Source organism: Chinchilla lanigera, unplaced genomic scaffold (assembly GCF_000276665.1).
Source record: "Chinchilla lanigera isolate Chin_1 unplaced genomic scaffold, ChiLan1.0 scaffold00067, whole genome shotgun sequence".
Classification (NCBI taxonomy): domain Eukaryota; kingdom Metazoa; phylum Chordata; class Mammalia; order Rodentia; family Chinchillidae; genus Chinchilla; species Chinchilla lanigera.
Window position 1 is genome coordinate 3,101,752 of NW_004955468.1, and position 11,821 is coordinate 3,113,572.

Below are 11,821 nucleotides of genomic sequence, written 5' to 3' on the forward strand. Positions count from 1 at the left end.
CAATCATCTGTGATTCTCCCACACTGAAATAATTGCACACACCCTCTGGGGCCGTGACAGATATATATGTACAGGGCGAATTATAATAACTGAAGAGGGAAATCAAGTTCTGTCTGTTAGTGGCTCATCAATTTAGTCATGCATTAAATATTCAATATTTGATGTAAAATATTTAAAGTCCTACAGTGGTCCTTCGAAGCAAAAACACACAGGTTGGGTTAAACAAGCACATTACTACTCTGTACTATAAATTAGATTAAAATCCCACAGCTGGGGAAGCAGTGGTGGAAAGGTCCCAGGAGATGATGTGGCTCAAGAAAATCCCTGGGGGTGGGTTTGCTTCCATCTGTGATCTGCAGGAAGCTGATGGCCAGTGACCATCTTGACCAGGGAGAGCTCTTCTCATGCTGAGTAACACTGACTTGGACTTGATGTATTTACCAATTAGAATGTACATCCAAAAACAAGCACAAGTGGGCATGGTGGGGCATCCCTGTAATCTTAGCCTTGGGAGGCTGAGGCAAGAGAATTGTCACAAGCCCGGCCTGAACTATACACAGTGAGACTCTACTTCCAAAAGAGGGAGGGGGCGCAGAGTTTGACTCAAACATGCATTTAACTTTCAGAAAAAATACCTGATCTTTAAACCTGTCTTGGAAAAGCTACTTAGGTCACTGTGGTAAGGCAAAAGATAAAAGAATGTTGCAGCCATACATCAATCGCTGTTGAAAGCCTCATCTTTTCTACCACTCCCTGAAACACAGATTATGCCAGGTTTTTAAAAACGCCGTATCCCGGTCACAGCGGAGGGGTGGTAGGTAGGTCTGGAGTGCAAATAGAAAAGTAAGCTTTCGAACAGGCTGTGACATGTGTGCCATCAAACGCATCTTTTCTTTGGCACAGGGGTTTGGAATTCACAGCTCCATGGAAACAGCTGCCTGTCAGTCCAAGCCTTGGTGCACCGATACTGGCGACAGCTCGAGGATTATTTCCACGTGGGACTCCAGGGGTTTCTACAAGGCAGAAGAGCTGAGCACCCAGCCCGGCACGCATCGTGCTTCTCCCAGCACTGCTACCCCAGCTGTAGCCGCAGAATCTGGCTTCTCTGGAAGAGCAGCTAGAAGAAGGCGTATGAACAGCAATGCTGAACACAAGCGGCCCAAAGATTGATTTCCGCTTGGTTATTTGTCCCTTGTGAAGCTCACACTGAAGTTTGGTCTCTGCCATAACAATGTTGAGAGGTAACGGGAACTTTAAAGGGTGTTTGTGTCATGCGGGGGCGGGTAAGGCTGTTCCAGACCCTGAGCTAGTTCTCGTGGCGAGAGTTGTTATCGCGAGAATAGGTTGTGGGAAAACCAGTTGGCCCCTGTGTGTGTGTGTGTGTGTGTGTGTGTGTGTGTGTGTGTGTGTATTTTTTTTTTTTTTTAATTTTTTTCTTTTTTTTGTCTTTTTGAGACAAGGTCTCACTGTGCATTTCAGGCTGGCCTTGAGCTCACCTTGTAGCCCAGGCTGGTCTCCAACTCGAGACGATCCTCCTGCGTCAGCCTCCCGAGTGCTGGGATTACAGGCGTGCGCCACCATGCCTGGCTAAAAACATCACAAAAGTCAGTTTTATGTTTCAAAAAACTTAGGCTGTAATTGCAATTATACACAATTCTTAAAATAGACAAAGAATGAGTCAAATGTCGATGGGGAAGCTTTCGATTAAGCCCTGTGGTGACTCTGTGGATGTCCCTTTGGACTACTGCAGTGATCACAACGAGGCTTACTTGATTAATTTCCCCAGAAGTCTCCCTAATCCTTTGTATTTAACTTACTCTCTTTCATGTCAGTGTCCTGTATCCATTGATTTCCCTTCTGCACTTGTTAACCTGTCTGAATCTTGTCTCATCCACCTTTGTCCAGGGCTTTGCTTGTGATGCAATCGATATGACATTCACAGACTGTGTGAAATCTGATTTTGCTGCGATTTCTCCTGAGGTGATCTATTGTATCCCACTCCACTGTCAAGAAGAGGATGATCCCCCCAAATGATGATATGATAGGCAAAAGCTCTCTTATTGGATCAGTAGTAAATGAAGTTTTGGCAACATTCTCCAAATCTAATATATTTTGGTTTTTTTTTTTTCATTATTTTCTATACATAACTAAGATTGCCATTTTTATTATATCTCAAAGACTTACTATGCCCCCAAGATTTTTTAAGGACTATTTTTTTGTTTTGATCGGTAAACTATTTGAATATTTTGTTGATCCTTTTTTATTTGAGATCTAGTTTTATTGCATTGTGGATAATAGAAATTCTACATTTTGGAATATATTCACATATCCTTTACTGCCTAATGTAAAATCTCTTTGGGGTAAATGTTCTATATGAAAAGAATGTGTATTCTTTGACCAATACAACACCGATACATTTTATCACGGTTATGTGTTGTTATTCAAATCTTCCTTAACATTTACAATTTTTTATTTTAATTAATTATTTATATAGTTTTTTAAAACAGGGTTGTGTTATGGACTTAAGATTAGCCTTGAACTCCTTTTGTAGGCCAGACTGGCCTAGAATTCTTGATGTTCCTGTCTCAGCCTCTTGAGTGCTGGGATTATATGTGTGCACCACCACACCTGACTTTGTTGACTTTGTTTTAAAAACAGATCTATTGAGATATAATTTATATGCCATTAACCTCACTGAGTTAAATTATTCAATGATTTTTTTTGCATATTGACAGAGTTCAGTGATAATAATCATATTTTAAGTCTAGCCTAACATCAAAATCTACTGCAGGTTTATAATTTAATACCATAGACATTTTAGTGATATAGGAATTTTATTCCTGAGTATAGCTCCATCCTACTCTTTGCTATTTCATTTATATATTGCCTATATTAAAAACCTAATAATATAACATAGCTGATGATACATACATATATATACAATATATACATAATTGATGTATTATGTAGTCTCAAGATTTTTAGAGAAACAGGAGAGAAAGCACATATTCATAGAATTTGTTATATTATCATTTTTACCTGCCATTTTTTATTCTCTTCACTTATAATTATAGATGTGAGTAATTTTATGTTTTTTTTCTGTGTATTTTATTGTTGTTTGTTCATTTTTGAGATAGAGTTTCACTATGTAATTCAGGCTGGCTTTGAGCTCACCATGGACGCCTGCCTGGCCTTGAATTTCCAACAGTCCTTCTGTCCCAGCCTCTCTAATGCTGGGATAACAGGTGTGCATCCCTGCAGCTGGCTTGTTTCATCACTGTGCTGCCCAGGCTAGTCTCAAACTCCCAGACTCAAGCCATCCTCCTACCTCAGGTTCTTGAATAGTTAGGACTATACGCACATGCTTCTGCACCTGGCTGTGGATTTGAAATGCCATCTTGAGCTCATTCCTTACTCCTTTATCAGTTTGCTTCCACTTCCTTTTTATATAATGTTATTATCAAATATATTACACTCCAATGTGTTACAGACCCAGCAATACAATCATATACACATTGTTTTATGAAAAAAATTTTTTTTGTCTTTTTTGAGACAGGGGTAAATGCAGTTCTCTCTATGCAGTTCAGGCTGAACTTGGGCTCACTTTGTAGCCCAGGCTGGCCTCGAACTCACAACCATCCTGCCTCAGCCTCCCCAGTGCTGGGATTACAGGTGTGCGCCACCATGCCCAGAGTGAAATTATTTTATAAATCAGCTAAGAAAGAGAAATATACAGTTATATACTATCTTTTGTGTTTTTTGCATAATTACGTTTTCCAGTGTATGTGCTCTGTGTGTATGTGTATGTGTGTGTGTGTGCGCGTGTGTTCAAATTACTACCTGGAGTTTCTTGATTTTGCTTGAGTATATCTTGTTAAGCAGATGTAAACATATAGCAGTGTTATCAGGCTTTGTTTATCTGGGAGTGTCTTTATTTTGTCTTTATTTTTAAAAGATCAAAGATAATTTTGCCGGGTAGAAGAGTCTTGTTTGATAAAATTTTATCTTCAACACTTTGAATCTACCACCCTACTTCCTTCTTACCTCCATTGTCTCTGGTGAAGAGCCTACTGTTAATCTTACCGAAGACTCCTTTTGTTTGCTAAGTGTTTTTCTCTTACTGCTTTTAAAATGTTCCTGTCTTTAGCTTACAGTGTTTTTCCACTGATGTGTCTGGATGTGAACTGCTTTGTTTATGTACTTACAGAGCTTTTGGTTGTATAGGTTACGTTTTTAATCGCATTTGGAAAATTTCAACTATTGTTGCTTTGAACACTTTGAACACTTTTCTCTCCTCTCTACATAATTCTTTTATGTATATTTTGGTGCATATAATGCTCTCTCACACTTATACTGATTTTTCCTTCTGCCAGCTGAGATCTTCTGTTTGAACTTTCAGACTAAAGTCTTCATTTTGATTATGGTACTTTTCAACTCGAATTTCTATGTGTTTCTGATTAAATAATTTTATCTCTTATTGATGTGACATGGCCATCATCCCTTGTTTTAATTCTTTAAGTATGTTTCTTTTAGTTCTTTGAACATATTTCTAATAGCTTCTTTGAAGTTTTTGCCTGCTTTTTCACCATCTGGCTGTTCAATTCCATGTCTTTTAAACTATTTCTCCCCCTAGCTTGTCAAATATTGAGAGGCATATTAAAATAGCCCACCAAATGTTTTCATACATTCTTTCTTGTATTTGTCACTTCTAATTTTACAAATTTTGGTGCTGTTATGTGCATGACAGTTTTTTTTCTACTATGGTGTTATTAAATATTGAACAGGTATAAATTAATATTTATGAGAGAAGTAATAACGGTGTAGAAAATACCCATCAAATTTGAGAAAAAGAATATTTCATTTTTTATCTTATGGAATGAACTTGGAGCATTTATAAGATATCAAGATAACAAGACCATTGTGTTTCCATAGTATGACAATGTGATATTTGCTCAGGGTAGACAAATAGACTATTGGAACAGGACAGAAAGTATGAAATTAAACTTATTAATTAAATATATGGGCATTGAATTTATGACTAAAGAGAGAAATGCAGAGCAGTAGATTTGATTTGTAGTAATTCATGTATTAACAGTAACCTGTGTGTTTCATACATTGTGAATATTTTCTACCTTATTTGGAGCTTCTTTTTCATTTATTTTAGACAGAGTCTCACTATGTAGTCCAGACCGGCCTTGAACTCACAGTGATCCTTCTGCCTCAGCCTCCCAAGTGCTGGGGTTGTAGACTTGTGTCATCACACCCAATTTGAAGCTTTTCTTTAGTTCTTTGACTTTAGATTTTTCCCTTTTTGACTACACAGTTTTATTTTTAAATTTGTATGTGGTAAAATATATTGAAGTTGTCTTCTTTGGAGTCTAGGTCTGTTATGGTTGATACATTGTGTCAACTTGAAGAGTCTAGAAGCTTTACTAAGTAACTCAGCAGGTCTACACCATGGGGTGAAAAGGACATGCCCTTGCTGCTCTAGGATATTGTTCATTGTGTCAACTTGAGAAGCTTAAAAGTTCAACTTTAAACTTTAAAGTGATTTAGCAGAGGGTCTGCACTTTGTGAACATCCTCAGCTTGCAGAAGAGGAGGGCACGAAGATGGTGTGGGCGTGGGCGTGGGCGTGGGCTGATAGGGGAGATACACTATAAGGAGGGACAAGAGGCTTGCTCCCTCCCCGCCCTTTTGCTCTCGCTGCTCTTGCTGTCTTGTGCCACCTTGAAGTATTGCCCCTGTGCTCTGCCACCCTGCCTTGGAGCCAGCTGATTATGGACTGAAACCTCCACAAACTGTAAGCTAAATAAACCTTTCCTTCCTCAATTTTGAGCATTGGGTATTTTGTCTCAGCAACGAGAGAAAAGTAACCAAGACAAGGTCTCCTGAGTTATTTATTTAACTTAAAGAGGTATAAGGATTGACTAGGCAGAATTTTAAAAGTATACACTCGAAGGCCCTCAAGAGAGGGGTGCACTATAGTCAGGAATTGGGGAGACTCGTGTGTTTTGGGGAGAGGAAATCTGTAGAATCTATGAATCTATAGAAAGTTTGGGCTTGGTTTACAGGAGAAAAGCAATGGTCCATCAACAGAAATAAAGATAATGGCTCATTTTATTAGTAAAAGGATGACCCATTTTACAGAAGAAAGGCAAATGCTCAGTTTATTGTATTTCTTTCTTTTTTTTTTTTTATCTTTTTGAGACAGGATCTCTCTATGCAGTTCAGGCTGGCCTTGAGCTCACTTTGTAGCCCAGGCTGGTCTTGAACTCACAACGATCCTCCTGCCTCAGCCTCCCAAGTGCTGGGATTATAGGTGTGAGCCACCACGCCTGGCAGTTTATTGTATTTCTTAAAGTCAGATTTTGGCCCTTTACCAACTAAGCTAATTTATCATTTTAAACTATTTATCTTTAAAGGATTTGAGGTACGGTGGGTGCAGGCACTATGTTGCTGAGCTATATCCCTGGCCCTCTCATTTATTGAATAAATCTTTCTTTTCCCATTTACAGTTTTCATTATCTATCTTCCCACAGAGAACTAGCTATGCTGTGGGACTGTCCTGTTCCACTGGTCTATTTGGCCAATGTCATATTGCTCTGACAGTTATAAGTTAATAGTATATTTTGATGTAATTGTCTCATTACTTTTTCCCTCTAGTTAATTCAAAGGCTGCTTGTTAAGGTCTTCTGAGTCTAGACGGCTGGTCTATGGTACACAGGCCAAGGCCAGGCAAAGCACATAGGTCGGATTCTAAGCAATGCCTGTGGTATTAGCATTTGTAGAAGCCACCACAAAAATACCCTTGATGGAAACGTGAGCGCCAGCTGCCATGGGGCCTCGTGCTGCCCCTGGGTCTTTCCTTCCCAGAGTCACTTCTTTTCCTATTTTTCGAGCTTCAATTTCACACTTAACTCTCTCTCTCTGTAAACCATCATTTCTCCATTTATTCCTCCAGGACAAACTTTTATAAAGTAAAACAAATCATAATATGGGAAAACCTTCAATTTTCTGATGACATACTTTCAAACTTACATCTAAATCCTTCCTTTCCTGCTCTCCTGCTGAAAGGAAAGTATTGTCCCACCCTCGCTTTCCCACGCTAAAATAAATTATATTAAGTGAGATCTGGTCCCCTCCTCGCCCACACCCTGAGGGAATAGCTCCTCTCTTCTCTCTCTGTTTCAACATGCCAGTCCCAACCCGGCTCTACACACGGCGTACACGCCCCTCCACACGCCCTACACACTCCTACACACACAGAGGTACATGCCCCTTGGGCTCCCAAAACCCTGCACCCAACTTGCAACCTCCTGGTGTTCAAATCTGCATTTCTTGAAATAAGTTGTTCAGACTCATTGCTTCATTTTCTTACATTCACTTTCAGCTGGATATAAAGGTCACCATTCACTTCTTTATCATTCAGTTAGTATCCCTACTTCCAGCCTTGCTGTGCTCTGGTCTATTTCTGACCGTAACAGATGCAATAACCCTTTGAAAATGCAAACTTGAACACATTACTCCTTTCCTTAAAAAAACTCTGGTGACTTCTTACTGATCTCAGGAGAAGAGCGTACCCCTTGACATCCTGTGTCTTCAGTTTCCTCCACCTCAGCCCTCCCCCGTCCACATCTCTGGTCACCCCGGGATGCTCAGTCCCTGGTGCCTCACCCTGGCTTCAGCTGGTCTTTCATTCTGCGTCACACTTAGAACTCCTAACCCCTACTCCAAGACTGAATGACGCAGCCACCCCACTTTGTGTTTTCCCTACCCAGCACTTGTCCCACACCATTTACTTCTCTCTCCACGTCCACTGAGAATACGGGTGGTTGTATTTTGTTTGTTTGTTTGCTTGCTTGCTTGTTTCTTTTTGAGACAGAGGATCACTAAGTCACTGTGGCCCAAACTGGGCTCATACTTGTGATCCTCCTGCCTTAGCTTCCCAAAGTGCTGGGATTACAGGTGTGCGCCACTTCACCCATCAAGAACAGAGTCCTTTCTTTTTTTTTTTAAAGAGAGAAAGAAAAAAACAATAAAAACAATACCGAATTTCAAAACAAGATGATAGGAAATTCACAATGGTTATATTGCATGTTATCGTTAAAATAGTTGCTCAGATTATAAGATATAGGCATGCAGTATTGATCAAACAATATAAGCACTAACTGAAAAAAAAGTATAAGCACTAACTGTTCCTTTCAATGAACTAATAGAAATTAGTAGTACAATTATCTTAGCAATCTTGTGTATATGTATATATACATATATTTTTAAATTTTTCCTTCTTTTCTCCTTTCCCCCATCCCAGTTGTTCTTTCCTTTTGGGCAGTTTCTTTCCCTTTCACTATATCTATTGTACCTTTTGGATCTTATTTACTCTTTCAGTTTCTTACACATGTGAGTCTGATTTATTTCACTTATGAGTATGGTCTCTAGTTGCATCCATTTACCTATAAAAGCCTCGAGTTTTTCCTTATAACTGAGTAGTACTCCACTGTATAAAAATACCACATCCTTTTTATCTATCCCTTGGTTGATGGGCATTTAGGTTGTTTCCAAGACTTAGCTATTACAAATTGTGCTACTATAAACAAGGGTGCACATATATTGCTGTGGTATGATGTTTTCAATTCTCCTGGAAAAATATCCAGAAGGGAAATAGCTGGGTCGAATAGGACCTCTGAACCTAGTTTTTTGAGGAATCTCCACACTAATTTCCACAGTGGTTTCACCAGTCTACACTCCCACCAACAATGGAGAAGGGTTTCTTTTTTCCCACTGCCTCTCCAGCATTTGTTATTGGTTGATTTCTTGATGATAGCCATTCTTTCTGGGGTGAGATGGAATCTTGGTGTTGTTTTAATTTGCATTTCTTGAATGACCAATGATGTTGAACATTTTTTTGGATACTTATTTGCCATTTGTTTTTCTTCATCTGAAAAGTGTGTATTCATCTCAGATGCCCATTTTTGGATTGGGTCTTTGAATTTGGGGGACCTAATTTTTTTTTTAATTCTTTATATATTCTAGATAGATGTCCAGTTGGCTAAATTTTTTTCCGAATTCATGGGTTTTCTTTTCACTCTGTTGGTGATTTCTTTTGATGTGCAAAAACTTTTCAATAAGATGAAATCCCAGTTGTTGATTCTTTGAAGTGTTTCCCATGTACTTTGGTTTGTAACAAACTCACTGAGAGAGAAATTAGGGAAACCCTTCACAAAGGCATCTAAAAAAATGAAATATTTAGGACTCAATCTAACAAAGGAAGTAAAAGATCCACACACTGAAAATTACAGTAAATCTCTGAAAAAGAGATAGAAGAGGATTTTAGAAAATGGAAAGATATTTCTCACTCATGGATAGGAAATGAACATTGTGAAAATGGTCATACCCCCAAAACTTATATACAGATTTAAAGCAATCCTGATCAAAACACCATTAGCATACCTCACAGATCCAGAGAAAACATTCCTAAAATTCACCTGGAACCAGAAGAGACCTAGAATAGCAAATGCAATCCTAGGCAACAAAGGCAGGGCAGGAGGTATCACAATCCCTTACTTGAAATTATACTACAAAGCTACTGTGATAAAATCAAAGTGGTACTAGTTAAAAAACAAAAAAAAAAAACAAAACCCAGACCTGAGGATCAATGGAACAGATTAGAAAGTACAGACATAACTACAAACACACTCAGCCACCTTATCTTTGACAAAGAGGCCCAAACGTGTTCACTGGAAGAAAGACAGCCTCTTTAATAAATGGTGCTAGAAAAAGTGGCTTTCTACATGCCAAAGACTGAAACCATACCCATGTCTATCACCATGCACTAAAGTCAAAATGGATCAAAGATCTACAGATTAAAACAGAAACACTAAATCTACTGGAAAAGAAATCAGGTAGCAATCTTGAAGACACAGGGGTAGGCAGAGAGTTCATGAACAGAGTCCTTTCTTAATCACCCGCCTGCAGAAAGTTAGCAAAGTACCTAGAACGTCTCGCATGAACTATGAATATCTATAATGAATGAATAAATGGCTTCTCAGCTTGAGAGTGTAACGTGACTTTTTTAACTGAAGAAAACTGTATAAATTTGACCATCTGTAATGGTTGATACATTGTGTCAACTTGAGAAGTCCAGCGGCTTAACTAACTCAGCAGTTCTACATCCTAGGGTGTAGGGGACATCCCTTACCTCTCTAGGATGTTGTTCATTGTGTCAACTTGAGAAGTGTAGAAGGTTAACTAAGTGACTCAGCAGGGGGCCAGGGTCCTCATTTTGCAAACGTCCTGAACCTGTGCAAGAGGAGGGCACAGAGATGGTATGGGTGGGTGGTCTGCATACCATATAAGGGAGGAAAAGAGTCTTACTCCCTTCCCCCCATTGTGCTCTTGCTGCTTTTGCTGTCTTCTGCCCCCTTGAAGTATTGCCCCTTGCCACATGCCACCCTGCCTTGGAGCCAGCTGATTGTGGACTGAAACCTCCACAAACTGTGAGCTAAATAAACCTTTCTTTCCTTAATTTTGGGTGTCACATATCCTGTCTCAGTAAGGAGAGAAAAGTAACTAAGATACTATCTTAACTTTCTTGTTTTTTTGTACTGAGGATTGAACCAGGGGCATAACTCTACCACTGAACCCTTTTTATTTTGTTTTGGTGTTGGTTTTTCTGAGACATGTCTCAATATGTATATAGTTTAGGCTGGCCTCAAACTCATAGCCATCCTCCTGCCTCAGCCTCCAGAGTGCTGGGACTACAGGCATATGCCACCATGCCTTTTATTTTGTACTTTGAGACAGGCTAGGTGCTTGAACTTGCAATCCTCTTGCCTCAGCCTCCTGAGTAACTGGGATGATAGTCATACACCACTACACTCATTTCACCGTAACCATTTTTCAAGGGTACAATTCAGTGGTGTTAAATATATCTACATTACTGTGAAGTGGAACCTTTTCATCTTGCAGAATTGAAAGTCTGTACTTGTTAACAACTCTCCGCGGGGCTGGGGATTTAGCTCAGCAGCAAAAGCACCTGCCTGGCAAGCGCAAGGTCATGAGCTCGGTTCCCGGTACCGGAGAAAAACCAAAAAAAAAAAACCAACTCTCCGCTACTCCCTTCCCTGAGCCCCTGGTAAACATTATTCTATTCTATATCTATGAATTTGACCACTTAATATAGCAGTTCATGTAATGGAATGTTTCAGTATATGCTTTTGATGACTGGCTTATGTTAGTTAGCATAATTCCTCAAAATTCATCCATGTTGTAGCATGTGACAGGATTTCCTTCCTTTGTAAGACTGTATAGTGTTCCATGATATGTAAAACCGTGTTCTGTTTACCTAGTCATTCACAAACATTCATGAATATTTGCATGGCTTCCACTCATTACTGACTTTTACAAAATTTTTTCAGTGCTTGGGATTGAACCCAGAGCTTCATGCATGCTAGGTAAGTGTGGTACTGCTGAGTCACTATTATCAGAATGTCCTGGCTATGTCAAAATGTTATGCACTGGCTCCTTCTAAAAGTGGCTTGCAGTGAAACTTTGCCAGGTTCTGAATTGCTCGCCTTGCCTTCTGGAGTTGGATTCCAGGTTCTTCTTGTCTTGAGCAAAGAATTGAATGAAACAAGCAGTGGCAAAGTTTATTTGAAAAGTAAAAGGAGGAGCGAGGGAGAAACTGGCTCTGCAAAGCAAGCTTGGGCTGAATAAAAGAGGAAAAACCAAGATAAAAGAACACCTTTGAGAAAGCAGGGTGGGCTATTGTGAGGAAACCCACAAAACCAAGTTCTTGAAATCTGTGCTCTTTTATGCTG

General features: G+C 39.4%; 1 long non-coding RNA gene across 1 annotated transcript in view; it reads left to right on the forward strand.

The window, feature by feature from the left end:
* The first annotated feature begins 911 nt into the window (after positions 1 to 911).
* Positions 912 to 11,821, forward strand: part of LOC106150238 — a 27,352-nt gene continuing 16,442 nt past the window's right edge. Inside the window, exon 1 of the long non-coding RNA XR_001236946.1 lies at positions 912 to 1,241. This is a non-coding gene — a long non-coding RNA (uncharacterized LOC106150238). The remainder of the gene's footprint in view (positions 1,242 to 11,821) is intronic.